Raw genomic sequence first — 6,000 nt, forward strand, 5'->3', positions numbered from 1 at the left:
CTGCTGATAATTCAAACACCGCGACACATGCCCAACAATATCTTTTTGCATCCTCTGCCACCAATAGTGCCGCTTCAAATCACGGTACATCTTCGTGGTACCTGGATGAATAGAATACCGTGAACTATGAGCCTCCTGAAGAATCAACTCTCTCAAACCATCCACATTAGGAACACAAATTTGACCCTAATGTCGCAATACACCATCATTGCCAATAGTCACCTCCTCAAAACCATCTCGCAACACCGTGTCCCTAAGGACAAGAAAACGAGGGTCATCACAGTGGCGAGCATTGATGCTCTCAAATAAGGATGATTGTGCAACAAAACAAGCAAGAACCCTGGTAGGCTTGGAAATATCCAATCTAACAAACCTATTAGCCAAAGGCCTCTCCACGACTAGAATAAATGCCAAACTCCCATACTCTCTCATCCGCTACAACATTCTCCTTCCCAGGTGATATAAAGATAATGATATCATAATCCTTCAATTACTCCAATCACCTCTGCTGCCTTAAATTCAAATTCTTTTGCTTGAACAAAAGCGAAAGACTCTAATGATCAGTGTTACCCTCACAAGACATGCCATACAAGTAATTCCTCCAAATCATGAGTGTGTGTGCACAATAGCTGCCAACTCCAAATCATGTACTAGATTGTTCTTCTCATGAGGCTTCAACTAGCACGATGCATAGACAATCACCCTACCATCCAGCATCAACATACATCTAAGGCCAACATGCGAAGCATCACAATAGACATTATACATCCCCGAACCTGAGGGCAATACAAAAACCGGAGTCGTAGTCAAAGCAATCTTGAGTTTCCGAAACCTCTCCTTGCACTCATCAGTCCAAGTGAAAGGAGTGGCCTTTTGGGTCAACTTGGTCAATGGAGCTACAATAGACAAAAATCCCTCTACAAACCGACGATTATAACCAGCTAAACACAAAAAGCTCCTGATCTCTGTAGCGGTAGAAGGTCTAGGCCTACTTTGAACTGCCTCAATCTTCTGCAGGTCCGCCTTAATCCCATCCCTAGACACCACGTGGCTCAAGAACGCCACCTAGTCCAACCAAAACTTACATTTAGATAACTTAGCATACAACTTCTTTTTCCCTAAAAATCAGAAGCACAATCCTCACATGCTGCTCGTGCTCCTCAGCACTACGAGAGTATACTAAGATATTATCAATGAACACAATGACAAAAGAATCCAAATAAGATTGGAACACACTTTTCATCGAAGCAAGAATGTTGGGACATTGGTCAAACCAAAAGACATCACCAAAACTCATTATGCCCATGACGAATCCTGAAAGCCATCTTAGGGATGTCCGAAGCCCTAATCTTCAACTGGTGATGCCCCGATCTCAAGTCAATCTTTGAGAACACCTTGGCACCCTAAAGCTGATCCAATCATCAATGCGAGGCAACGTGGCACTTGTTCTTGATGGTAACCTTGTTTAACTACTTGTAATCAACACACATTCTTCTTTACAAACAACACCGGTGCACCCCAAGGTGATAGAGTAGGCCTAATCAACCCCTTATCTAGCAACTCTTGCAACTGTTCTTTCAATGTGTTCAACCCTGCTAGAGCCATGTGTGGAATAGATATAGGTTGCGTGCCTTACACTAAATCAGTGCCAAAGTAAATATCCCTATCGGGTGGCATGCCCTGTAGGTCTGCAGGAAACATATCCAGAAACTCTCACACTACTAAAACTGGCCCAACAATTGGAGTATCAGCAATAACATCTCTAACAAAGGCCAGACATGCCAAACACCCCTTCTTAACCATCCGTTAAGCCTTCAAAAATGAAATCACTCTACTAGGAGTTTGAACAAGAGAAGCCCTACATTCTAACCTTGACAACCCGACATAGCCAACACCACGGTCTTACCGTGACAAGCAAGACTACCATGGTACGGAGATAATCAATCCATACCCAAAATCACATCAATTAAACACTGTCTCGTAACACCTAATATTTACCACACAAGATTGATACACACAATCCACCATAATAGAATCACCAATAAGTGTAGATCACATGAACATGAAAATAAAATGAACCACGACGCATATCCAAATAAGGAGCAAAATATGATGAATCATAAGAATAAATAGATTCCGAATCAAACAACACAGAATCATCTCTATGACATGCTGAAACAATACTTGTAATGACAACATTAGAGGCCACCAACTCGGGTCTACTTGGAAAAGCATAGCAATGGGCTGCCACTGGTCTGACTACCATCAACCTAACTTTCCCCTCTAGGGCATCCTCTCACTGCGTACCCTTCTCTTCTCTGTCTGGGCAGGGGGTGATGTAACTGGCATGGGAACTACAGACTGAGAACCTTGATGAGCCACTCCTCTACAAAGTCTGGGGCAATACTTCCTTATGTGGCTAAACTCTCCACACTCAAAACAACCCTAGCCGACAATGGCTTCTGAAGATGAACTGCGCCTGAGAACCTGAATGTCCACTGGAGGAACCCTAAACAAATGGATCATGATATGAGCTCATTGGAAGAACACTGAAGGATGTAGGAATAGGAGAACTAAAATATGACTTAGACATTACAATGCAGGCCCCATGCTGTATAAACTGAACTGGCTACTGTGATGGCCTCTACTGATATGACCTCTACCTCTAGATGGGATACCATTGAAACCACAAGAACGACGAGGCCTCTTGTCCCTCATAATAATGTCTCTACCTTGGCTGCGAACATGATCAATCCTTCAAGCTATCTCTACTACCTAATGAAAAGTAATCCCCATTAGTGACTCTCGAGCCATGGTAACACTGATGCCATAGTTCAATCCCTCAATAAGCTGCCTCACTTTCTCTACCTCAGTGGGGATTAAGAAAGCTATATGACGAGCCAACTCTGTGAGTCTCACCTCAAAATCAGCCACTAGCATATTTGTTTACGGGTAAACTCGGGGTCAACATACACCCCGAGTTCTCGGTAAGACAAATGAAGTAAGAAGTATGAATGTATTAGATAGAGACCGAATCCGAGAACTCTTTGAATCGAGGCTGAAACAGGGTACTCATCGCCGGGCCTGATGGCGCACCACCCCCCGAACTCGTAACGAGCTCCGAGACCTCGGAAAGCATTATAAACGGTTATACACAACTAACAGAGGGCCTTGATTTCCGCTCTCAATCAAATATCAGGGCGCGGATCTCGCGTGATGTCGGCACTGTATCGATAATTGGCATACAAGGAGGATTTTTTTATCTTTTTTAGAATTGTACTAGGGGTAAAACTCCCCTACTATATAAAGGGAAAGTTTTTTATTCAATAGGGACATTGTAACATGTATACCAAGGCAATACAAACTCATTTCTCTATTTTCTAGCTATTACAAAATCCTTATTTACCTTTGTTCTTTGTTCTTGATTGACTTAGAACCAAAAACCCTACCAAGGGCAGAAACTATTGCCCAATCTAAATTCAAGCTGTGCCACAACGTTATCACTGTTTTAATTATTCTTTGTGTCTTTAGTTCATTTATCTAACATTCTTGATTATTTGTCGTGAATTTATCCGCATACAAATTGCGTACAAACTTAATTGTTATCCATTTTAAGGGTAAACAATGTGATCCTACTAAAGGTGAATTAACTGGCCTCTCAACTCATCCCTCCTGATGACTAGAATGTACCTCTTATGAAATAGGTGTGACATGTAAGAGGAGATGAACAAACTAACCTACCTAACTCATAAGTCTGCCATCATCTCCTAGCAGCTCCTCTAAACTGAAAAGTAGTGAAGTCCACCCCATTAGACTACACCAAGCCCAAATTGTGAAGTATCTGGTGATATTTGTCTAGAATGTCCCTGGCATCCTCTGAAGTACAGCCCTCAAAGTGTAGAGGAAAAACATCTGAAATCTCTCTAATCTATTTTGCTCATCAGCAGACATGGTAGGCAAGGTCTCAGTCCTAGCTGCTATAATGGGTTGTTTTGGGGTACAAGTGACTTGGGTCTAAGATCCCCCTCTAGCATGAGATGTGCTTGGGCCACTCGAACCACTCCAGCCTAGGTCAATGCATCGATGAAACTTACCATCTTGGCCATAGCCTCCTAAAACATGGGTGCATTAACAAAACTCTCTGGTTGCTGGGTGTGTATTAGAGCCTTGACATGATCATCTACAAATTGCTCCTCCACCTGATCCTAAGGTGGGTCCGCTGAAACCACCTGGCATGGCCACGTGCTATGGTGGATGCTCTAACTCTAGTAGTAATAATGCGGCCCCTAGAGGGAGCCCTGGACCTACTTGACCTCTGCCTCTCCTAGCTACAACCAGTGGCACAACATCTTTAGCATCTGCTGCTCCTGAAGCGCGAGTTCTCACATTCTATGAGAGAATGGGAGAGAAAGATTTAGACTTAGACAATAAAAGTCATGCCCCAAAACTGAAGAGGCGTGGTCGACACCCGGTACCATACTCGGCCCGAGCGTACCACTCTATAACTGTGAACTCTAGAGGGGTAACACTCAACTTAGGCCGATGAGACCATATTATGAATCGTCTAAAAATAACGCCTATCTTATTTTTGGTGTAAGCATACCCAAAAACTGATATATATAATTGTGCAGGCCGACGAAGCCGCAATGAACATCTACTAATATACAAAATATACAGGACTCGTCTACAAGCCTCTAGAGATAACTGAACTGTACCATGGTCGGGACAGCGCCTCGACCTACCCATCAAACCTGTATATATGAAATAGACTCCAAGGTCTAGACCTGGTAGCTCTAAGGAAGTAGAGCTTACCAACCAAGCTGATATTTGACTCTGTCTACTGGGAGGGTCTGTCCAACTGTCAATCAGGACCTGCAGACATGAAATGCAACGTCTCCAGCAAAAGGGACGTTAGTACGAAATATTATACCGAGTATGTAAGGCAAGTAAATAACTGAAAGCTGAAACTGAACGGATAATATAATAACTGAAAGTAATTGGGAGTTAAAGATAATCTAAAGATATGCTTACCTGCTGATACTGACTCAACTCTCTCAATATAGTAAGTAAAATAGCTGTCCAGACTTATAAGGCTCGGTATGTGTAACTGCTCTGCCGTAGTAGGCTTGCTCATAGGTGTTCGGCCATAGTAGTCTCGGTATATAACTTACCATCTGACAGAGGTTTCCCAATTGGGGCCTGCCCATCGATTATAGCTCGATGGTGGTGAAAATATTGTAATACTATATATATATAGACTCTTTGCTCTCTTGGCTGACAGAAGACAAAACTAAACTGAATATGAAGTACCGATAAGGGAGAATGCTGTAACTTATGAGACTAGGACATGTACATAAATTAAGGAATATGAACTTCTTTATGTCTCGTTATCGAACACTTGTAGTTACAAGATCATGCCAAAATGAAGTAAAGGTTTAGCCTTAACATACCTTAACTATGTTGAGTTCTTAATACCTTCCAAGTGTTAGATCGAGTTTTTATGATGCAAATAATATACCTCTGCAGGAAACCAATTATAGAAGAACAAGGAATCGAGAAGATACTACAAGATCGCTGAAGTCAATCTTGATGATTGTGGAAAGAAATCAATCAGCAAAAAGTATTAACCAATCAGCAAATCTGGATGCCTAAGGAAAAGAAACTCAATCAGCAAAGGCTACCGGACAGCTGCGATGGAGAGAATCACGCAAGCCTAAACTTAAGGCACGAATCAAGGCCAGCATATCCGAAAAAGATTGTTAAGCGGCTAATTTTGGAAGGATCAAAAATCAAGGAGCAACCCTTAATTATATACAACGATTAAAGGAAGAATATCAAGGAAGAGCAACGGCTAGCTATCTTATTCTTAGAAAGAATCAATCTCTTTCCAAGGATCAAATCTCTTAGGTTGTCAAGCCTCGATCTTCATCAAAGTATTAATACCCAGCCTTAACCTAAGACAGATATACTTTGATCGAACCAAACACCTCTTTTTATTCT

Source organism: Nicotiana attenuata, chromosome 6 (assembly GCF_001879085.1).
Source record: "Nicotiana attenuata strain UT chromosome 6, NIATTr2, whole genome shotgun sequence".
Taxonomy (NCBI): Eukaryota; Viridiplantae; Streptophyta; class Magnoliopsida; order Solanales; family Solanaceae; genus Nicotiana; species Nicotiana attenuata.